Source organism: Sciurus carolinensis, chromosome 6 (assembly GCF_902686445.1).
Source record: "Sciurus carolinensis chromosome 6, mSciCar1.2, whole genome shotgun sequence".
Taxonomy (NCBI): domain Eukaryota; kingdom Metazoa; phylum Chordata; class Mammalia; order Rodentia; family Sciuridae; genus Sciurus; species Sciurus carolinensis.
In genome coordinates, this window is record NC_062218.1 from 24253264 (window position 1) to 24278504 (window position 25241).

The 25241-nt window shown below is 33.4% G+C and overlaps 1 pseudogene; it reads right to left on the bottom strand.

The window, feature by feature from the left end:
* Positions 1-21637: 21637 nt before the first annotated feature.
* LOC124986883 (heat shock cognate 71 kDa protein-like) lies at positions 21638-23850 on the bottom strand (annotated as a pseudogene).
* Positions 23851-25241: the final 1391 nt, after the last annotated feature.

Below are 25241 nucleotides of genomic sequence, written 5' to 3' on the forward strand. Positions count from 1 at the left end.
GGATCACACTGTAGTTTTACTTTCAGTTTTTGAAGGAACATTCTGATTTCCATATTGGCTGGACTAATCTACATCCCCCCCAACTGTTTTTAAATACAGGTAAGAGTTGGAGAAGTAAGAGATATCATTTCAGGAAGTAAAAATATTTTCGCTATAGAGGAAAAGGCAGGGGTATGGGAAGCCAGTCTTAATAATACCTTGAATGACTCCATCCTGGTTTTGGAAGTGGTAATATAATAAACACTAAAATCACTCATTTACTCTCCATTTCAGATAAAAATCTACTATGGGTAATTTCAAAGTCATTTAAGGAGTTGAAGCCCATAACCAACCATGGAACTATGATATAATCCATTTTCTAAAGATAAGATAAAAGGAAAGATAAATGGAAGATAGAGGCAAAGTTTTATATATTAATTTACTAAGCTACTGTTATAAGAGATATTCAATGGGTAAACCAAACTAAAGAAAATACTTTCAGTGAAGAGATAACAACCTTCAAAATGAAGAGCAGATAGCTAAATCAAACCAACTCCTTGAGACCTTTGGGGGTAAAGACCATCAGAAATATTAAAAAAAACTTCTGTACTCCCTGTTATAGGATGCATCCTAGTGTTGCTGTTATAATTTAAATCTGGAAAAAAACTAATATGTCATATAGATATTATATTGAAATAATATGGATAATTTTTATCATTCAATACTAAAATATCAGTCAATAAAATTTAACATCTTTCCCCAAAAGGAAATTAGTTAAACTTATCTCAGAAAAAAAATGACAAAAGTATATAGAAATTTTTCAAAGAAGAAAAAAATCTAATTTTATATTAAAAAAATTCAATTATAAATACATACTAACCCTTATATTTAAAAAGAACAATAAAATCAGTCAATACAAATGCCAATAAATATTTTTTCACAAGTGATTCAGAAATATAAATTAATTAGGGAAGTTTTACATATCCTTATGATACCAAAATCATCAATTTTTCAAGTTTATTTGATAATATGAAGATCTTCCAGATCTTACCTAAAGGAAGAATCTATGATCATGTAAATTGAAAGAATATATTTCAAAAGTTTTTACTATTGTAAAACTCAGCACATTTGGAATTATAATTGCTCTTCAAAATATTATCTAATAACTGTAAATAGGTGGGATTACAAAGATGATGATATGATAATGAACCACGTATATAAAAATATAAATTATGTCAATTTTATTTACATTAACATGCAACTAATAATAATTACTACTTCCAGAAATTATTAAATAAGAAATCAAATATTTTGAATTGTGTGTATATGTATGTGAATTTCAGCCCACAATTATTGCTAAATAATGAGCTAAAATATATCATGATAATGGATTTTTATGCTGTTTCATTTTTCTCTAAATGAATATTTAATGGTACAGAACTTTCAAAGTATTATACTAAAATTAATGGAAAATAGAACACCAAGACAAAAAATGATTTTAACTTGGTAAGTAGTTACATGTATCATCTAAACTGAGTCTGAATGCCTCTTTGATTATTTTAGGTATTTCTATACATATAAGAAGAAACTGGTTTTTCACATTATGTGAAAATAAATCTTTACAAATATATTTTATTAATAACATATCATCTTTTTAATTGGGGTATCTTGGATACCCAAATATAAACATGCTGCTAGTCAACACCTGATAGTGAAAAGTATACTGAACTGATGAAACTAACACATAAAAGAGCTCTTGTTATTGCAAGTAGTTTTGTCATATTATCATATTGGAAAAAGATCACACACATACACATGCCACACAAGTTTCTGGCACAAAATGAGAGCTACTATTGAGAGAGCAAAGCTAATATTCCAAAAGAAAGTCTTCCATGATGAAAGGAGATCCTAAATATTATGGAGTGTTACCCAGAGTTTCCTAACAGAGGTCCAGAACCCAAGACTGACCTCCTAGTCTTAAGAAACAAATCTCTTATGCATGGGAAGACCCTATTGCTTAGTTTATTAAGTCCTGCAGCACAAGCTACTCAGCCATAGCAGACACAGAAACCTGGAGAAATAATATCTAAAAATACATGGTTGAAAAGTATTTTCACCATGAAAACCAAGAGTGGTATGACATTGTAATGCTGTCAAGAATTTAAATTTATCTGTGAAGTGTCATCTATTCTGGAAATTGCAGAATCATGAGAAGTGGGAGAAACATATAAAAGGCCAAGCAACCTTGAAAGTAACACTTGAAATAGAGTAGACCTAGAAGTTTTCTGAAATACTCACTTGGGAGAGGCTGTAAGAAAAGAAAGTGACAAAACAGAGTCTGCGTGATTAATTAGTCAGGAAATATAAAAATATACTGTCATATGAAAATTATCACCAGGCAAAATACACGAGATAAAAATATTAAAGAGTGATAACATGACAATAATGTGAATTGTATGCATGTGAGTTAGAAATGAATACTTAAAAGTAAATAAATAAAACATATCTTTAAAAATAATTTCTGTATTGATATGTTTCACGGAGATATTAAATAGTTTACACTTTTCTATTTGCCAGCTTTTTGAGCAATAAAACTATATTACATTTATGCTAAAAATAACATTATGATATGTTGCTAGCATGAAAAGTAGTTTTTTTAAAATTTAAAGATAACTCATCATTACACGAACTTTCAATTATAAACATTTTGATATATTATGAATCGACATTAATCTGTGGTTTCTGGAATTTGTACTCTTTCCCAGATTTTGTTTTTAAGCTTAGATAATCAGTCTGGAGCCTCTGAACCTTGGTTATGAACTGGATGATAGCTTTCTATAATACTTTGGATCTTCATTTTATCATGGTAGGATTTCTCATGGAATCCTAACTTTGCTCTTTTCAACATTATGTTCACTGACCACTGTCAAAATATCCTGTAGACAAACTCCAAAGATTTGATATAAAATAACCAACATTTAAATAAAAAGAAATAGAATTTCAATAAGTATTACACTTTAAACATGTCATAAAATACAATCTGAGGACCAAAAAAATAAGATGATTTCTAATAAGAGTTTTGCACTGCGGAAGGCCAATATCAAAATTATTTAAACTGACACTGTCCAATAAAACCCTAAACCTTTAAATTTTCTGAATGTATCATGAATTTTTGAGCCCTAAATGTCTACTTAATATATCTTGAAATTTTAAAAATTGACCTCAAACCAAGAAAAAGAAATAGCTGATTTGTTTCTGAGTGTGCCCTTTAAAACTAGTTAAATCATTTGGAAGAAAGTAAAACATAAATGTGGCTTGTTTTCCTTCATTGCCCATTCTCCTAACAGACAAATGATATATAAATAAATAAATTTTTTACTTATTAATGTATTGGGATCTATGTCATCAAGTACAGAGTGTCCTTTTAACTGGATTGTTGAACACTGCCAGTCTATTATACATTTGTATTACCCTACGGTTAATCTTTTGAAATCTAAGTGGTGTAGAGGCCTGCTGTGCCTAGTAGGCTACATTAAATACCTCAGTGCCCACACTGAGCCTATTTTAGATAAAGCTAAAAAAAAAAAAAAGAAATATCATTCAAATGCAAGTGCCAGACAGCTCATTAGTGTTGCTTTTCAATTAAGTTTTCTATTTCTAAGAAGCAGAATGGAATGTAATACAAAAAAAAGCTATCAAAACATATTCATGAAAAAACATTATTTTAACAATGGATGAATAAATCAAGTGCAGAATAATCTTGAGATATAGTTTACTGCCTCTTTATGTTTTTCTTTCGATAGAACAGAATTATAATAGGGGAACCAGAAAAATATCTGGAAACGTCTGAATTTTCAATTAAAAATTTGCAACACCTATCCCATCATTTTTATCTCTAAGATATGTAAGAATATTTCATAGCTTTTGTAAAAAGTGGTTGAATGTTGAAACAGAGGTTTTTGCCCTGATTTCCTTTTATAAATTTTAGCTACATAAACAATTAACCTTCTAAAAGCTAAAATTGACTTGGCAAGGATATGCTTCTTTAAATATGTACCACCTTCAATATTACCATTTAAATTTTGATGGTGAATTGAAAGAAAATGTGTCAATGGAAATTGCATCTTAATTTTGAGGGTTCTGATATTCTAGAAAATCTCTGGGTTTTAAAATTTTATACCAATTATTTGTATGCTAGTTAATCCTATGCATCAAAAAAATATTTGGCATCTAATAATTTTAAACTACAAATGTCCCCTCCGAAGTAGATAAGAGAGTCATTTAACTCTTATTATAGCAGGACACACACTCATCTTACAGGTGGTCACATATTATTCACCCCAAATATGGAGAGATTGGTATTAGTTGAAATTCATGGCTAAAAAATAATGAAGGCAGGGATACACCATATTTTCACTAAGATATTTTCTTCATATAACTACCTTTCATATTTTATTGTAAATGGATTATGTAGGTATGCTTTCAAAAAGTATGCATTCTTTGTATACATGTAGTTAACTTGCAGAAAGAACTTAATTACTCTATATGTATGCATTTTTTCCAATATCCATTTAAGTTCTATTTCATTCTTGCTGAAATAGACTTCACAATATATAGATCATATATTTTATAATAAAATTACAAATAAGATAGTATATTGAAACATGAAATGTTATATATCATAAATTTAAAGATATTAGTAAATGTCAACTATACAGAAGCTGAGAATTAATTCTATAAAGTCTAATTTAACTGTTCTCATGACTTACCTGGCAACACACATGTTCTGTAATTTAATGGGTTTAATTTAAGCAGTGCATTTCTGCTCATCAGATGCTCACAACTAACTTTTTGTTAGTTTGACCAAAATTTAGTCAGACTTCTATCCTCCTCAAAGGATCCTGGACTTTTTGACTCATTGCTAAACTTAATCAGAAAAGCATTTTTCCTAAGGACTTCATCTGACCAAAGAAACATTTCTTGTTAAACTATCATGCTCATGTCTTCTCAACTCCACTGCTCACCCTCCATCTGTATTAAAAAAAAACAAAACAAAACAACAAAAAAAAACTTACCTGTCATTTTTTTAAACTGTTGTCTGTTTGTTTTTAGACATTTTCAGGTCTGTAAAGGAAGCAATCCCCCTAACGTGGATGTTTTTTCCAATGATGTCTCTCCTTGCCTGCTATTTTACTTTCATGCAAAAGCTTAATGTAGACAAAAGGAAGAATTCGCCCAATTTGGTTAAGAATTGAAAAAATAAAATATCAAAATATGTGATGAGTTGAATATGTAGTATTTTGTTCAAAATGAATCTCCCAATATGGAATAGGCCATTTGAAAGAATGAATAAAACTTATTTTTGACAAAGCATAAGCCCTTGACTGTAGTGCTATATCTAATTATATGTCCTGAAATTGAAAAGAAATTGGCTTCAAAGGGTAGGAAAAACTATTTAAGAGACTGGGAATACACATGAAATAAGTAAGGTGAAAAGGAATGAATTACACCATCTGGGTCACCAAGTACATTAAGGAACATGATGTGGAGATGGTGAACAAGTGTTCTTCATTTCTTCTAGGGAAGATAAGAGGAAATTGTAGTTATTTGTGGTCATACAAACTGTGATTAGAGATACTTAATATGATTTATATTTCCAGATGGGATATAGAGAAAGCATGATAAATATTGTGCTTAGGAAGATCAGAAGAACAGAATTTGTCTTTCAGTTCTCAACTGTAGTACCATTATTGGTTAAGAAAAACATAATTCAATAGCTCTTTTGAAGTAACGATTCCAAAACTTGTGAAATGTGATGTCGCTTTTCAAGTGGAAGTCTTTGGAATGATGCTTATATCTAAGATAAGAATGAAGAATACCTATTAATGAGGAAACACAATGAATTTTAATTAAAAAGGGATGTTTCCATTTTATGTTTAAGAAAGTAGTTACATATAAATGAGATACACTAACAACTATTTTTCTTCCTCAGATTTAGCTACTATTCATTTACTTTGATTTATTCCATTTCTATTGCTTATTCACCTTCAATTACATTTCATTGTTTCTATCTTGAACAGTAATAGTGTCATCATCATGAATGAGTTTCTCACACCAAAACCTGTGCACCTGCTGTTTTCCATCTGCTTTTCTCAGTCTTTCACCTTGCTGGAACACCTAAGAATATACAAAATAAATCAGGAAATGCTCCTATTGTAAGAATCTCTCATATTTGCAAACAAATGTCAAAAAAAATCAAGTTAATTTACAAAATGGAGAAAAAGTTTATTTTTTCGTATTTATGGAATATCTGCCTCCTGTTTTTTTTCTTTTTTGTGCACATCTAAATAACATAAAAATCCAAAAAAAATCATGTGTACATTATGTTGAATATTTTATGAAGTTTAAAAATTTCATAACCTTTTTAAATAAAAATTTAAAAAATTATAATCATCTTTAGGTAGTTAAGTCCAAAAGGCATAGTAAAATATCAGTCTTCTAAAAGTTCAGACACTGAATTTACTTATACTTTTCAACTGATAATTACATAATATATGTAGTACTTGACTTCACATTTCTTTAAAGGTATGCTTCTCTTCAGAAGTTCTATATTTTTTAAGATATGATGCAAAAGAAACCTTTGTAAATGATATTTCATTTGATTTGGATGGACCATTTATTCTTGTAGATCTTATTACTCTGGGAATAAAAGTGAAGAACTCAACAGAATATATGCATACTTTCAAACTATTAATGCATGCATGGAGTACTTCATCATATTTTGCTGTTGCAGACAGATGGAAGTGAGTAGTGATAATGTAACAATTTGCATTGGAAGTTCAATCAAGTCATCCCCACCACCCTAGCTCATTCAGTCAGGTACTTTGAATCTAATGAAAATGTACTATAATACAAAAATAAATGCATTTATATGTGTATATGATTTATAGGTAAGCACTATACTTTCTAAGCTAATGTATTTGAAAAAGCATTTCTTTTCTAATACATGTACAATGTGTGATGAGGCAAAAGTTTCACCTGGTAAAAGTTTTCAGAAAAAAAGTTTATGCTCTCATTGTCTCACTTTTGTCCCATAGTTGTTCAAGTAATTTTTGGTATCCAAGTTCTAATTGCTATTGTTTTTTGTACTTTTATCCATCAGAAATTTCAGAGGGTCACATATTGACTTTCCAGTGATATCAGCAAAACAATCTCTTGATTAAAAGCAGCATGGAGTTTAATTCTTACCACAATCATGAAGAAATGTTTTTGACAGAATCAGTAGTGTCTCTGAAGGAGATGCAGATAGGTATAATAATTTTGAAATTGAGTCTCATTTAAGAATTCTTTGGGATAAGGTTTTCAAAGAGTCAAGAGTTTCAAGGTCAAGGCTTAGAAGCAAGTCTTACAGTCAGTGAGTCTAGTGTCACCATCTATTTTTAGTGGTTAGATACTTTCAGGAGATTTCTGAAACAATGAAAATTAAGTACAATGCCATTCTGAAGGAAGGTTTTCTGGGTTCATATAGCCATATTAATTTGAGAAAGTAAATAGTAAGATTGAGGTAGTAAAGACATTAAGCTGTGTGTGTGGACAGACTTGATTTTTAATGCCAATCATCCTCTGTTTTTATTCTTCAATGTAAGCTGAAGGCTAGATAAAACATCAGCATCCACTTCTTCATTTGATAGGAAGCATTATGATCACATGTTAATTATTTGATAGCATTTGTTTCAATCTCCTTAGATGTCAGGTTTTCCTGTTCTGTTACTTAGAGCATCTGTTTTGGGTCATTTCACAGGACAGCAGCTGCAGAAAAGCATTTAAGACTCTGGAAAATACACATTTGAACAAGACAATGCAGAAAATACTAGGAGAGTTGTTAAGTGCCCATGATTTCATTTCCTAAGTCAAGACCCATTCCAAGAAAAGAAATTATCTCCACTCTGAAGAGCCCACAGATACATCTCCTATCTGGTGTTTATGATTGTATCTGCATTTGGCACCTCAGATCTCTTTAGGAAGATAAACAACCCCAAAGGTCTGTAGAGAAGTAAACACAATATTGTACCCTTAAACAGCACATGCTTCTTCTTGGTAAGTCCCTATTACATTTCTGTTGGCCTATTCAGAACTAATTTCTGATTTAATGAGTTCTTATGGTTAAGGAGTTCTGTATCTTTGTTGTTTTATTTCTAAGTTACTTGTCATTCTCAGAACTCTGTCTTATTGTATCATTCTTTTGTGTGCACCTCTTATAAAGAATAAATTGGAAAGGCTAGAGGAGAGTACAAAGTAAGTTAGAATGCCTGTTGTATGGTTGAGAGTTTTAGATTCCTAAATGTCTAAAGTTTCATGAAGATTGTCATGTAAAAATTTACTTAGAGATTGAGTTAAATTATGCAGGATATCAACTGATTCTTAAACTTGTATCAGGGGAAGCTAGGTGGCTCCCATAGCAAAATGTGCTCAGACGCAAGAGTTTGATTATTCTTTGGCTAAAACATGAGGATGTTGCAAACAGTTATTGACTCATGCCAGGAATATGTATTAATTTTAAAAATTTGAAACATAGAGGTAATAGATATGTATGAATAGTGCTAAACATTAAACTAATCAAAGGAAAATAAAATACCTAGGAAAAAGAAAATATGTATGTCTTGACACATGTCCCGCATGGGCGAGGGAAAGGATTCCTTTCGGAGAGATGGACTGGCAGTGAAATAAAAGGTCTAAAATTTATTTATCAGAAATAAAGAGAGAAGACAGAATTATCTTAAGAGCAGGGCCATGCCCAATTGAGTCATTCAGAAGTGTCTGGCTCTAACTAAGGAAGAAACCCACACTTGCTTTATTTATAGTGTTACAGATTAAAAGGGACTGGTAGGAGTTTCTTCTGCAAACAAAACTGGAAGTGGGGTGGAGGTAAGCAAGCCACTTAGCTCTAGTGGTTCACTCCCACATCTGATGCTTGTGTATTTAAACTTGAGCTGTGAGCTAATGCAAGATAACCACATGACTCACATGTTCTCAAACAGTTATCCAAGTGTGCATTGCTAAGGCAAGATTTTCCTGATTAATGGCTCGAACTACACTTGGTTCTCATATCAGACATCATGGATGGCTTCCTGTGTGTATGCCTATTAAAGTGTGATAATAAGACACTCCAGTTATTTGGATCTTATTTCTGCATCTAAAATGGAACCTATTTACTTCTTATTGACTATTTGCTTATGAAATATTTCCATGAATCTTCAACTCAAGTTCACTGATCTCAACAACCTTTAAACGATTTGAGAATTGCTCATGTCTCTTTATGGTAAAAATCGACACAAGGACAAAGCACTTCAAGTTTACCTATGTGATGATTGTTGGTATTATCTGATAAGGTCCTTTGTACTGGAGTTTAAATGATGGCTCTCTCTGATGTGGTTTCAGAGATTAGTTCTTCAGAGTTTGTTCATACAGAAGTTGTTCTAGGAAGATGTTGAAGAATGGATGCCAGACTCTAGCAATATTTGGCTTATTTACAGAATGTGAAACCTAGGACTATAATGCTATTCTTAAAGGTAGAATGACATATCAAGGCTTTATGGAATTTTAAAAAAAGAGTGATGAACCCACACTGTGCTGATCTCACTATAATTAAAAGCAATAGCAAAACCTTGGAGCATCAATGCTTAAAGATCTTTGAAACTTTGCCAATTTTAGTCTCAGAACTCTATTTGCATTTATTACCTTCTAAAAGATTATAATTGATAGGGATAAATTCTTAATAACTCTCAAGGCTTTACATAGACAATTAGTAAAAGTCACAGTACAATGGATGCTTCCCTGATTAGAGAGTTATTTTGGATGGGAATACAAAAATCAAGAAATTCTTTTTCAATGTTAGAGCTACAGCTTCCCCAAACAGAAAAGTTCAACAATACAAAGAAGAAGGATAAAAGGAGAGGAACATGTTGAATATGATTTGCAGATCTGTTGCATGAAATCCAGTAGGTATTCAAAGAAATCCCCATATTTAGGTTCTTGTCATTGTCTCATGTTTCAATTGTAGTGGAATTTGGATTGTGACAGGTAAAACATATATTAGAGACATAGTTTCCCACAGAAATTGATAAAGGACAGTGCCCAATTTGCATTTATGTGGTATAAGACTGAATACTCTAGATGATGTGTTATATTTATAACTATTAGCAAAAATATAAGAGTACAAAATACTCTTTTTAATTTGAGCAAATGATAGGCAGATATGCACTTGAGTATGTTCTTTAGATCAAGAACATAGCATGAACAGCGCTTTTTAGAATAAAAAACTTCACATTATTGTCTCAGATATGCATCATATTGCCTCCACTTGATGAAGGTGTTAAAGAAGAGTTACATACATAGATTAGACAGATAGATGATACTTAGATGATAGATAGATAATTACTGTACCCGGTTCTTGTGCTTGATCTTGAATGGGTTTATTTTTAATTCTTGAAATTATAAAATCATTGAAATATATACTTTAGTTTTGTATATTTGTTTCCACAAAATTGATACGAGAAAACTGGTTTTCTGTTTTGATGGTAAGTTTGATAAACACTAGCACTCTCAAAATATTTAGAGTTAGTTACTCTTGTGATAATGCCAAGAAAAACTTAATTATTTCTGTTATTCTTCCTTTGATAAAATAGAAAGGCAAATCGATGTTGTCTGGTGGCCATTTGTTTTAGTGAGCTATTTCAGTGCTGTGATTAAATGACCTGACCATCACAACTGTAGAGGAGGAAAAGTTTATTTGAGGTCTCACCATTTAAGAGATCTTAGTCCACAGAAGGCCTGCTCCATTCCTCAGGGCGAGGTGAGGTAGAAGATCATGGTGGAAGAGTGTGACAGAGGGAAGCAGCTCACATCATCAGGAAGTGGAAGCAGAGAGTAAGAGTAAGAGAGAGAAAGAGAGAGAGAGAGAGAGAGACTCTGCTCTCCAGATACAAAAATATACATTATAGCCCCCTATAAACCATTCCCTCCAACCACACCCTACCTGCCTCCAGTTACCACTCAGTTATTCCCATCAGGGATGGTTTCCTGATTAGATTAAGATTCCCTAAATCCAATCATTTCTCCTCGGAACCTTCTTGCACTGTCTCACAGGTAAACTTTTGGTGGACACTTCACACCCAAGCCAGAACACCTTTAAAGACAATGCAAATAAATTTTAGGTATAAATTACACCTTAATATATTTATATACTGAATTTTGGACTTAATTTTAGAAAGAAAAAATCAAGAATTATCAGAAGAGAAACATTAAAATTGTATGAAAGAACAAAGTAGTCATTTTGGACAATATTTGGACAATAATTAACATGTATGGCTTTAATCATTACAAAATGTATTGCTAAATTAATTATATAGCAGATAAATATAAAGCCTCTAACTTTAAAAATATACTTGACAAATGCATCATCTTTATACACTGAAACAATTCATTTAAGGATAATTTATCATGAGTATATATTTACAACTTCATATGACATTTCTAAAGAAAATCTGAATAGAGTTAGTTAAGAAATATAATGAGTTTTTTGCTATTTTATTTTTAAAAATAATGAAAATTAAATTTCATTCATTTATTTTTATTTTTTTTTGGTACTGGGAATTGAACCCAGGGGTCCTTAAAATCTGAAATACATCCCAGCCCTTTATATTATTTTATTTCGAGATGAGGTCTCACTACATTGCTTCGGCTCACTAAATTGCTGAGGCTGGCCTCTAATTTGTGATCCTCCTCAGCTTCAGCCTCCTGAGTCACTGGGGTTACAGGTGCATCCACAGCACCAATCTCCTTTTTTGTTATTGTTGCATTATAGTTGTACATAATAGTGTTATTTATTGTTACATATTAGTACATGCATATAACAATATAACTTGGCAAATATTACTCCCCATCACTTCACCCTCTATCCTCTTCTCTCACCCACAGTCCCTTTCCTCTATTCTACTGATCTCCCTTTGCTTTTCCTAAGACACCCCCTCAACTTTCTTTTCTTTTTCCTCTGTAGCTTCCACATATGAGAGAACACATATGACCCTTCACCTTCTGAGTATGACTTATTTCACTTAATATAATAGTCCCAGGTTCCATTTATTTTTCTGCAAATGTCATCATTTCATTCTTTTTTTTAATGACTGATTGAAACTCTATTGTGTATATATAACCTATTTTATTTATCTGTTCATCCATTGATGGACACCTAGACTGTATTCATAGGATGGTTATTGTGAATTGTGCTGCTATAAACTTCAGTATGCATCACTACAGTAAGATAAATTTATTTCTTCAGCATAAATACCAAGGAGTGATATATAGCTGCATCATATGGCGATTCCATGCCTAATTGATTTCCTTAGTGTTTGTACTAATTTGCAATCCCACCAATAGTGCAAAAGTGTTCCTTTTTCTCTACATCCTCTGCAGCATTTATTATTATTTGTATTCTTGATGACTGCCATTCTGAATGGAGTGAGATGAAATCCTGGTGTAGTTTTGATGGGCATTCCTTAATTGCTAATGATGTTGAACATTTTTTTTTTTTTTTGTATGTTCCTTTGCCATTTGTACTTATCCTTTTGAGAAGTGTCTGTTTAATTAGTTTGCCTACATATTAATTGGGTTTTTGATTATTTTGTTGTAAAGTTTTTTGAGTTCTTTAAGTATTCTAGATATTAATACTCTGTTAGAAGTGTAGCTAGAAAAGATTTTCTCACCTTCTGTGGGTTTTCTATTCACATTTCCAGTGTTTCCTTTGCTGAGCAAAAAAAAAAGTTTTTTAATTTGATGCCATCCTGTAATAGTGGTCCATTTTATGCTTTGCATATAACCCTTGCTCCCTAAACTCTCCCTTTCTCTAATCTTAGGGGAAACAGGATTACCTTTCTTCCCATTCTAGGCAGATTTATCTGTCCTTGCGTACACATCCTCCAGAGGAATTAAGTCATCCGGACTTTGGGGATGGTACCAGAAGATCTCAGAAAGAACTACTTCCAAATTAACAAGAGAATTACAACTCCAACAGAGTACACTTGGAATGTAGTCATTGAATTACCTCTTTAAAATCCCCCTGTTCCTGCTCATGGGCAAAAACACAGTCTTTGGGACAGGAGTCACCTGTTTTTCTCTTTTGATAACAAAGCAATAAACCTTTTCCCTTTTTCTCAAAACCATGTACTTATTATTGGTTTGGAATCAGGAACAAGGACTGAGGTTTTGGAAACAATCCCATTATCAACACTTAGCATTATTTTCTGAGTTTTCAGGGTCCTATTGAGAAAGTCGTTTCCTGTGCCTGTATGCTGTAGTGTTGACCCTAGGCCTTTTTCTAGGAGTTGCATAGTGTAAAGAAACCCACAAAAACCACGCTGGACACAGGAAATCACCTAAGGGAGTTTATTAAGCAAACAGAGTGTCTCCCTGCAGGGTAAGAGAGAAAATGAGAGGAAAAGGGAAAGAGAAAGGGCGTGTGCAAGAAAGAGTATGAAAGCGAGGAGGAGAAAGAAAGTGAGTCGGGAGAGAGAAAAGCAAGAGAGAAGATGGCGGTAAAACTTCTTTAAAAATCCCGCTGGGTTAACAGGGGACCAATAATGGAGAAGGATACTTGCAAGCTGACTGATGAACCAATAGCTAGCTAGGATGTTCACAGACTGACAGTAGTTGGGAGGCAGGGAAATGGCTGCAACTGAAAGGGTGGGGAGAGCAGCTTTGTACATTACACATAGTTTCTGATATAATTCTTAGGTCTCAAAACTCAAACTTCATTTTGAGTTGATTTTTGTGCAGGATGAGATAAGGGTCTAGTCTCATTCTTCTACATATGAAATACCAGTTTTCCCAGCACCATTTGTTAAAAAGACTTTCTTTCTCCAATGTATGTTTTCAGTAACTCTATGAAAGATCAGATGACTATAAATATGTGGATTTACCTCTGTGTCTGTTATTCTGTACTTCTGGTCTGTTTTTATGCTACTACGTGCAATTTTTGTTACTATAGCTCTGAAGTCAGGTACTGTGATGCCTACAGTATTGCTTTTGTTTTTACTTTTTTTCTTTTTTTTTGCTTAAAATTGCTTTGAATATTCTGGGTCCTTTATTCTTCCAAAGGAATTTTAGGATTTTTTTTCCCTAGTTGTGTGAAGACTGTCTTTGGTTACCTTGAATATGTATATTGCTTTTGTAGTATGGCTATTTTAACAATATTAATTCTACCTCTCTATGAGTCTGGGAGGTCTTTTTATCTTCTTCTGTCTTTTTCACTTTGTTCGGTGGTCTACATTTTTACTTTCTTTAAGACAAAGAGAAAGAAGGAAGAGAAGGTTTATTGCTTCCTTCCCAGGTGATTTCCTGTCCCAAAGGCTGTGGTTCTGCCCATCAGTGGGAATGGGGGAATTTTAAGGAGGTAATTCAATGACTACATTCCACGTGTACTCTGTTGGAGTTGTAATTCACTTCTTAATTTGGAAGTCGTCCTTTCTGAGATCTTCTGGTGCCATCCCCAAAGTCTGGAAGAGCAGCAAGGGTAATATTCAAAGCATAAAGTGGACCACTGTAACATTTCCTCCCTGTCAATTTCTACTTTAAATTTCTGGAAAAACAAGCCATGACATCTCCATTGCTGCTTCCTGCTGATAGAGGTTAAGTTCCACAATTTTTATTGTAGAAGTCTTTCACCTTTTGATTAGATTTACTTCTAGGTATTTGATTTGATTTGAGTCTATTATTAAAAGGATTGTTTTTCTGATTTCTTTCTCAGCAGACTTATTATTGGTATACAGGAAAGCTATGAACTTTTGTATATTCATTTTGTAAACTGATACTTTGTTAAATTTGTTTATTAACTCCAGTTGTCTTGGTGGAGTTTTTTGGATCTTCTAAGTACAGGGTCATTCATCTACAAATCAAAAAATTAATTTTAGAAAATGCAAAAAAACTGTTAGGTTATTTATTCTAGAAATTCTCCCTGTGTGTTGGACTACAAATTGAGTTTCTTTCTCTTTAAAGCTTTCAAAACTAGGACTGAAAATGTATGTAAAAGTTCTGTGTCAATGTAGAAGGAAAAGAACTTTTTATGTATAACTTTTGAAAGAAACCACACAAACACACACACACACACACAGACACAAACACAAACACACACATTAAGATGAATGTAATTATTATTCTTGTTGGTCATCACTTTTTATTTCTCTTTCTTCATGTGAATTTATTTAAATGAAAAAAATTTAAATGACATGTTTAAAAATCAATAAATCTCAGTTTTCAAAAAAACAAATATAATAATTTTAATTTTAATTTTGAATAAAATCTAAAATAATGAATCAGGATATACATGTTCCTGTTTAATCTTTTAACTGCCTATTCAATCTCTTTTAAGATGTCTCAATAACTTACTTTAAAATAAAAAAAAAAAACTTTTTATCTGTTAAACAGTTCTACTTAGTAAGAGATAAATAATATAAAATTCTCTGCAAGAATCCTAGGTCTTTCCTTCTTCAAGCTAACAGAAACATTGCCTGTAATACACTATGCTTGTTTCTGAAGCAAAAACTAAAAGAAAACTGGGAATTATTTCACCATTTTTCTTTCCTTAACACACATTTTATACTCTCTTCATAAACTTTTACATAGCAAGTAATGTAAGTATCAGTCCATTTCCAAAGATATTTGGACATTCTGGTATTCTGTAGTGATTTTTAAAATAGAAATGAATAATGAATTAAGACTATGTTATTACCAAAGTTTATTTTTCTTTTTCAGGTTTACCTTGGTATTCATGGATTATTTGTCAGTTACTTAGTATTGAATTTATATTAGGTGCTTGCATAACTTCTTAGTACAATTTAACTCTTAATTTGTTACTGATCATGTGCATATCAGTTTGCATTCTGAAGTTGGCAGATAGTACGTGTTAAGATGTTGATAAAATAGATTGTCATCTGGAGGAAAAAACTTTGAATTCACATTTCACTCATGCTGATGTCTATAATCCAAATATCATAGGAATATACATATGAACCAAAGAACTGTGTTTATTACATAGAAATCATGAGTTATGTGTTTTTATTGCTAGTGTCTATTCATGTCACAAAAAGGCCTAATTTGATTTTCTCTGTGCTTTTAATATGAATAGAATATTGACACTCCCTTTCTGAGAGCAAGTAGCCAGCTATGAGCTGTCATCAATCAGGTATTATGATTTCTTTCTTACTTTTTGCAATTAAAAGTTCTTCCATGTTAAAGATTAAATACAAAATGAATTGATTTAAATAGAGTATCTATAGATGGACATAAACATATATTTGCATATACACACATTTAATTTTTGTATAACAAAACCAAATAATCATAAAAATTGAAATGTGTAATTTTGACTACACAACATTTTATCTGAACAAAAAATGAAAAAAAAACTGTTAAATATAATTTTTTTGAAATCAACAAATATTTACAGTACATATCATAGATAATGAATTGATTCCTATTAGTGGGACTCATAAATGAATTTTAAAAGGTCCTGTAACTCAACAAGCAATAGATGCAAACTGGCAATTTATGAAAAAGTGATGAAGTTGGCACAGAAGTACATGAAAATGCACTCACTTTCTCATGGAAAGAATGAAGAGGAAAATGACAATCAATTATTTTTTAACTCTTGGTTGATTATCAGGGTGTGAGGGAAATAATCAAACTCATAAATGATATGCATTTAAATATATGAAGCAATTAAAATGCATCCAAAAAATTTGGAAAAAGTACAGTACATGACCACAAAGAAATCAAGTGCTGCTTCTCATAAATTTTATTCATTGAAAAATGAGTTGGTGAGATATGACAAAATGTCAATGATGCCAAGTATGAATGATGGGAACTGGCTGCTATTTATTTTTATTGTATAGAATGTTTTCCGCATTACCCTTTAATTTTAGGAAAATTTAAAATTTTAGTATAAAAGTAAAATATAAATAATAGTGAATTTTAGGTTACAAAAGTAACAATTGTTAAATGAAATTCATATCTTTATTCTTTTGTTTAAAGATTTATTTTCTTACACATGTCTTAATACAGAGGTGTGCTTTGCTACAACCTAAAATATGCAACATTTTCATTGCTGTCAGGTAGCAGCAAGGAGGAAACATATTTGAGTCTAGGAAATGGAAATGAATGCTCTGAAGAGTGAAATTACTAGATAATTCTGTCACTTTTAATGGCATGGAATTCAGACCAGTTGGACTATATATTAAGTCTATAGCTCTGAGGGAAGATATTATTAAAAATATATGTTATTTGTTGTTGGCTGAACTTAGCAAGGTATAACTTAGCTGGAGTGCAGGAAATACTGAAAGTTAAGAGAACCCATATTTTAAGAGTTTGGAAAAACCAACTTCATCTATACTTCAAATAATAAAAAGTTTTAATAATTTTAAATGATCTTATTATAAATATCTTATTATAAATACTGCTTTTTAAATATCATTTTTATTTTAGAAGTGAAAATATTTAAAATACAGGTTAACATGAAATGCCTATTGAGATCATCCATGCAAGATAAATCTGACTAAAATGAGAAGTGCTCTAATAGCTAATAACATCAAGGTGGGCAAAGAGCAAAGAAACAAGTACTTATAATTATGTCTAGAGATAAGCTATGTTTGGAGTTTTGTATGAAACATGGATGGGATAGGAAGCAATATATCATAATAAAGTATTAATGGTTTTTTAAAACCTAAGACTCAATTCTTGTAATGGAAGCATTTTCTTCTCAGACTTGATAGCCCTCAATAAAGGCATACCCCTCAATACAAATTTTATCATTACTAATAAATGAAAAATATTCATAAGAGAAATACTGGTAGGTGGAACTAGAAAACAATGAAATTCATACTACTAAGCCCATACTTCAACATTATTACCAGGTGGAAATTAATAGTGGGTGGAGCTAGAGACACCAGAGTCAATATATTGCCAGACAATGATGAGAAGTTCCCCTGAACTGGTTTCAGAGGACAATTCTTCAGAGACCTTACATGTAGCAACTGGAACCTTGCATTGCCATTTTGGATAATGTCTGTGCCTGACATACGAGAATAAATTTGTTAGTGGTATATAATGCAGACTGTAACAGGGACAGTCAAACAAAAAACTCCATTTTCTGAACTTCCTAGATAAAGAAAATTTTTTTTCCAGCCACTTTGCTGTACTGAGACCACACAACTAAGTTTTGTTATTGCCCAGTGGAAATACCATTGTAGAGAGACAATAAGAAAATAAATGATCACCATAATAAATAACTGAATTGAGTAGGATATTAGAAGATGAAATTACACTAGGAAAAAAGAACAGGTGAAGGGAACCAAGAATGACAGCAGAAAGTAAAGATTTGCAATTTTAAATGGATGCATCAGTAGAAAATGACTCAATAAGAAGTTGACATTTGAACAAATTTTTGAAATGTGAGAATTAGCTATATGAATATTTGTTCAGAAAGTACAAGATAAAAAAACATAAAAATGTCCCCAAGCTGGGAGTACAACTATCATGTTCTCAAATCAACAAAGAGGTTGTGTGTCTACAACAGAGAACCATGGTTGAGTAGTAAGAGATAGGGATGTCAGAGAGTGGAGGAAATGATGTATCCTGTGGGGTTCTTTAGATCACACAGTAGAGACAAAATCATTTACTGAATGTGAAAGAGAAACTGTCGAACAATGTTCAGAACAGATGATATTTTGAAAGAATTTCTCTGATTTATTTTCGTATTGGATTGTGGGTCAAGACAGACTCACATGATTTTGGATTGAGCATCTTCAAGGACAGGGTTTTCCTTGTGACCACAAAGAATGGTTATCTACATATAACAAAATTGGGGTAAGATTTGGAGATATATGTTACTGAAATTTTAGACCCCATCACTCACTCTGAAGTATTAATTAAGAAAGCCAATTCAAGATGCTGTAAGATCTGCTGAGTTTACGAAATTATTTAATATGGAGATATAAGTCTAAACATGCTCAGCACATAAGTGGTATTATGCCCTTGGAAATGGAGGAATTGCTAAGAGTATGAGTAGAGAAGAGGTTTATATTTGAATCCAAAGAACATGGGAATGTTTATGTCATTTGTTTAAAACATGATAACTGGATTTACAATTCCCGAGGCAGAATGACTGAGTGAAGAAAACAAATATTAAGAGTGGTTTACAAAGTAGAGTCCAGGACAAGAGTTCAAGGAAAGCAGCCATCTAGGAAATGACTGGCTCATTCACAGAAAGATCTGAGTGATTCCAAAGATTGGAAAAAAAGGTCCTGAATCAATTACTGTCGTCTTTACTTCCTTACATTTTGAGAACTAGGAGTTTGTAGTTAACAGTGGAGCGAAGGGCCACCACATTACATTAATATTTTTTTTGTGTATGTGGTGATGGAGATCATCAACCCAGGGCCTCACACATGCTAGGCAAGCACCCTACCACCAAGCTATGACCCTAACCTGAAATTAAGACTCTTAAATGATGGGCTGAGGGAATGTCAGCAACCGGTCCTGAAACATGCACTTTCCTCTCTAGCTTAGCATCACATTCTCTGTCTTTCCAGGTCATATGGCTAAATTCCTCTTAAGAGTACATGAGTGAAACTGAGGTTTTTAAATTCTTCATCATTTCCTGAAGAAGAAAAGTCATTCTGTCCCCTTTTCCTTGTCTTCTGTGTTGGACGGAGAAATGATTAAGGGACCAGAAGCAGTCATATTATAATAAAAATGGTATTATTTTAGGCATCATCATTATATTCTCAATGCCTATGTAAGTCACATATATCACTGAAAATACAAACATATAAAGACTACTAAGACCACTTATCTAATGATCTAGACACATAAGGATCCCTGATATCATTATTGTTCAAATTAGAATGATGACTTCATATTAACCATTAGTAAAGGCATGACAGTATGTTTTTGACTTTGGTAATATATTAACTGAAGTAAAAATGCTGCTTCTTATAATAAAATGGAGAAAAAAAATAAATTTTACCCCATTCCCTAGATGCCAAAAAACAATAAATAAATATACAAATAAATAATTAAATTTAGGAGAAAGCTAAGAGGGAGAGAGAAATAGAGCAATGTCACAATTATCATAGCCTCTGTAAGTATACAGATGTTGCTCAGATTATGAAATGGAAAGCTGAAACTCTCATTAAATACATTTAATAATCACAGCTCATCATTTTTCATAGTTTAGCAGTATAGTACACTGTACAGCATCAGTTCTTTACCTTGCTGATTAGGAGCAACAGCTCATGGGCACATTCCAGAGTCACAAGAGACTACTGCACTGTACATTGCTATCCTAGGAAACTATCAATATTTAAAATGTGAGTACATATTGTTTTTGCATCATCATACATTTTTTAAAAAGTTGTAGATCAAACTACCATAAATCAGGAGCTATTTGCAATTTCATTCTAGAATTTACTCTTAGGTAATTTCTGTCCTTTCTGGATACTCAGTAAATAATAAGGCTTTAAGAAAATAGAATTTCTTGGCACATGTATCGTCCTTTCTACCAACTCTATTAAGTAATGTATAATTTTGATGAAAACATTTATAAACGGTCAACCAGACTCACTTTCCCATTATGTTTGTAAGCTGTGCATCACAGTGACAAAATTACTTGGCTAGAACAACTTAGTGGAGGAAAATTTTATTTTAGTTCATAGGTTCAGAGGTTCAATTCAAGTGTTTTAGTCAGCTTTTTCACTGATGTATCTAAAGGACCTGACCAGAACAACTGTAGAGGAGGAAAAGTTTACTTGAGGGCTCACAGTGTCAGAGGTCTCAATCTATAGATAGTTGACTCCACAACTCAGGCCTCAAGGTGAGGCTGACAACATGGCAGGAGAGTGTGGCAGGTGGAAGTTGCTCATATGGTGATCAGGAGGCAGAGAGAGAGGTCTCCACTAGTCAGATACAAATATATACTCCAAAGTCACACCCCCCAATTCCCACCTCCTCCAGTCATATCTTACCACTTCAGTTACCACTCAGTTAATCCCTACTGGGGTATTAATTCACTGATTGGGTTAAGATCTCACAACCCAATAATTTCTCCTCTGCATTGTCTCACAGTGAGCTTTTGGGGAACACCTCACATCCAAACCATAGCACCATGAATGATGAATTCCATGTTCTGGTACCAAGGCAAGACAAAACATCATGATGGAAGGGCATGGTGGAGAAAAGCTGCTCTACTTATGGCAGTTGGGAAGCTGAGAGAGAGGAAGGAGCTGGGGCACCAAGATAAAATTCCCCAGGGCACACACGCAAAGACCTACTAATTCTAGCCATGCCCTACCTGCAGTTACCACCCAGAATGTTAGTCTTTTCAAAGCATTAATCCACCAAATAGATTAATTCCCTGATTAGGTTGTGGATATATAATTTAATCATTTCATATTCTGCATTAACACAGGAGCTTTTAGAGGATACTTCATATGCAAAGCATAACACCCATCTTTTCTAATCTCTACCCTAAACTCTTTCCATTATTTATTTATTTATTTATTTATTTTTGTACTGAGATTGAAACTTTTATTACTAAGCTAATCTCCAGTCATTTTTTTTTAAATACAGTTTTATTTAAGACATTGCATTTTCCACTTACAATACAGTGTTTATAAAGTGCAATGTTATTTCCTTTCCCTGTGTACATGTTCCATATTCAAGTATTGAGAATGCCCAGTAATTTACTATAGCAGCAACCTTAAAACTGCCACAGAATTTGCTACAAATTTGGGCCCTTCCATATTTTACTGTGGAACAATGCTACTTCTATTATTGGGCTGGCTTAGTCAACCTCTTCAATGGTGGGCCCAGAGGAAGCACCACCAGAGGGAGGAGCTCCCCCACCAGGGAAGCCCCCAGGCATTCCTCCTGGCATGCCTCCTGCACTCTGGTACAGCTTGGTAATGATGGGGTTGCAGACTTTCTCCAGCTCTTTCTGCTGATGTTCAAATTCTTCTTTTTCTGCAGTCTGATTCTTATCCAGCCAGTTGATGATTTAATTACATTTGTCAAGAATCTTCTGTTTGTCCTCATCATTTATCTTGCCTTGCAGCTTCTCATCTTCAACAGTTGCTTTCATGTTGAATGCATAGGACTCAAGTGAGTTCTTAGATGACACCTTATCCCTCTGCTTTTCGTCTTCAGCTTTGTACTTCTCAGCTTCCTGGACCACGCGCTCAATGTCTTCCTTGCTCAAACGACCTTTGTCATTAGTGATGGTAATCTTGTTCTCTTTTCCTGTACTCTTATCTACAGCAGAGACATTGAGGATGCCATTGGCATCAATATCAAAAGTGACTTCAATCTGAGGAACACCACGGGGTGCAGGAGGTATGCCTGTAAGTTCAAACTTGCCAAGCAGGTTGTTATCCTTGGTCATGGCACACTCACCTTCGTATACCTGAATGAGCACACCAGGCTGGTTGTCAGAGTAGGTTGTGAAGGTCTGTGTCTGCTTGGTAGGAATGGTGGTATTACGCCTGATGAGTACAGTCATGACTCCACCAGCAGTTTCAATACCAAGGGACAGAGGAGTGACATCCAAGAGCAGCAAATCTTGAACATTTTCAGATTTATCTCCAGATAAAATGGCTGCCTGGACAGCTGCACCATAAGCAACAGCCTCATCAGGGTTGATGCTCTTATTCAGTTCTTTTCCATTGAAGAAGTCCTGCAGAAGCTTCTGAATCTTGGGGATACGAGTAGAACCACCCACCAGTACAATATCATGAATCTGTGACTTGTCTAGTTTGGCATCTCTAAGAGCTTTTTCCACAGGATCAAGGGTGCCACGGAACAGGTCAGCATTCAACTCTTCAAATCGAGCCCGGGTAATGGAGGTATAGAAGTCGATTCCTTCATAGAGCGAATCAATCTCAATACTGGCCTGAGTACTGGAAGAGAGGGTACGCTTAGCTCTTTCACATGCAGTACGGAGACGTCGGACAGCTCTTTTGTTCTCACTGATGTCCTTCTTATGCTTGCGCTTGAATTCAGCAATGAAATGATTGACCATACGGTTGTCAAAGTCTTCTCCACCCAAGTGGGTGTCTCCAGCTGTGGATTTGACCTCAAAGATTCCATCCTCGATAGTGAGGATTGACACATCGAAAGTGCCACCTCCTAAATCAAAATCAGCACATTTCTTTCAGCTCCAACCTTTTTGTCTAAACCATAGGCAATAGCAGCGGCAGTTGGCTCATTGATTATCCTAAGCACATTGAGACCAGCAATGGTTCCGGCATCTTTGGTTGCCTGGCGCTGAGAGTCATTGAAATATGCTGGCATCGTGACCACAGCATTGGTAACAGTCTTCCCAAGGTAGGCCTCTGCAATTTCCTTCATTTTTGTCAGAACCATGGAAGACACCTCCTCTGGATAGAAACTTTTTGTCTCTCCCTTGTATTCTACTTGAACTTTGGGCCTGCCTGCATCATTCACCACCATAAAGGGCCAGTGCTTCATATCAGACTGGACAACTGCATCATCAAATCTACGTCCTATCAGACGTTTGGCATCAAAAACTGTATTGGTGGGGTTCATTGCAACCTGATTTTTTGCAGCATCACCTATTAATCGTTCGGTGTCGGTGAAGGCGACATAGCTTGGGGTAGTTCGGTTCCCCTGATCATTGGCAATTATCTCCACTTTTCCATGTTGGAATACACCCACACAAGAGTAGGTGGTGCCAAGATCAATGCCGACTGCAGGTCCCTTAGACATGGTTCCGTATGTGTAGGCCGGAATCTACTTGCGAAGAAACCACGCAAACCTCAAAAAGCTGCCACCGCGTTCAATGAGACTCCAGTCATTTTTTGAAAAACTTAATTCAAGACAGGATTTTGCTAAATTGCTGAGGATGAGGTTGTCCTCAAACTTGTGATCCTCCTCTCTCAGGCTCCCATATTGCTAGGATTATAGGCATGTGCCACTGTATCACCCTAAGCTCTTTCAAATGTCCATATTTACTACAAATTTTGCAAAATTGGTGCATTAATTCCAGGTAAGCACCCTCTCAGAATTCTAGCATCTGTTATTACACACATAATTCCTTTTGATATATCTGAAGTTCAAAAATAAGCTGGGAAATTTATATTTTATCTAATGTTTGTTTCTCATGACTGCAATGTAAATAAAACTGACATACCCCCCCCAGAAACAACCTGTATTTTTTGATAACTACATTTAATGTAGAAGTCACTATTTTAAAATAATGACTTGACATTGTGGAATTTCAGGATATGCTAATTATAAAGCCAAAATTGGATATATATTTTTCTTGGAATGTATTTTATTCACAAGTTGTGAAAGATAAACAAATGTTGACAGGTCTTGTACACAAAACAGATGACTCAGTTAAATTTTTCAAGGGATTTTCAATAAACTCTTATGACCAGAACATTGTCTATAGCTACAATTTTCACGTAGTCCATGTGTTAGTCCTGTATGTGGTGTGAAAACGTAGCATATGTAGTGTTTGATGTTTTAATCATAATATCCAGGTATTAATTAAACTTTTTAACTTAGACAAGTGAAGACATACTGTTATAATATATTTATAAAAACAAACGACTATCTTAGTAACATTTTATCTGCATATAAATAAGACCTACACTAAAGGAACTGTTATTAATCTATCTGGTTATTAAAATGCAATATGCTAGTCTTTCCTATTCACAACTCTAGTTTTAAAATGTGCTACAAATTACAATAAATTTTGGGGAATATTTTGTACCAACAAATGACTGCCTGTTACAGACTACATGGGAATAATTTTTTCAACCTAAACTTAATTTTTAAAATGTACAATACTTATGATCATGCTTTGGAGAGATTTTGAAGTACATTTGCTAGGACATGTCTGGAATTATGTTAATGTAGATTAAAGCAGTGATTACTCTGTCAACTACTTTTCAAGGATAAGTAATTTTTGCATTTATTTTCAGTTACCATATTTTGATGGGATAGTGTATCTTTAGTATGCTAAATTTGGCATCTTACTATCATTCTCATTCTTTGATGAATTTTCCAATATTTTATTCACTTATGAAAAGAATGAATTATCTAAAGTCAGGTAGTAGTCTCTCTAACTTATAGGTAAGGGAACAGAAACAGTGAGGTATATGCATTTTAAGGAAATTAATAAGTGAAGAGGG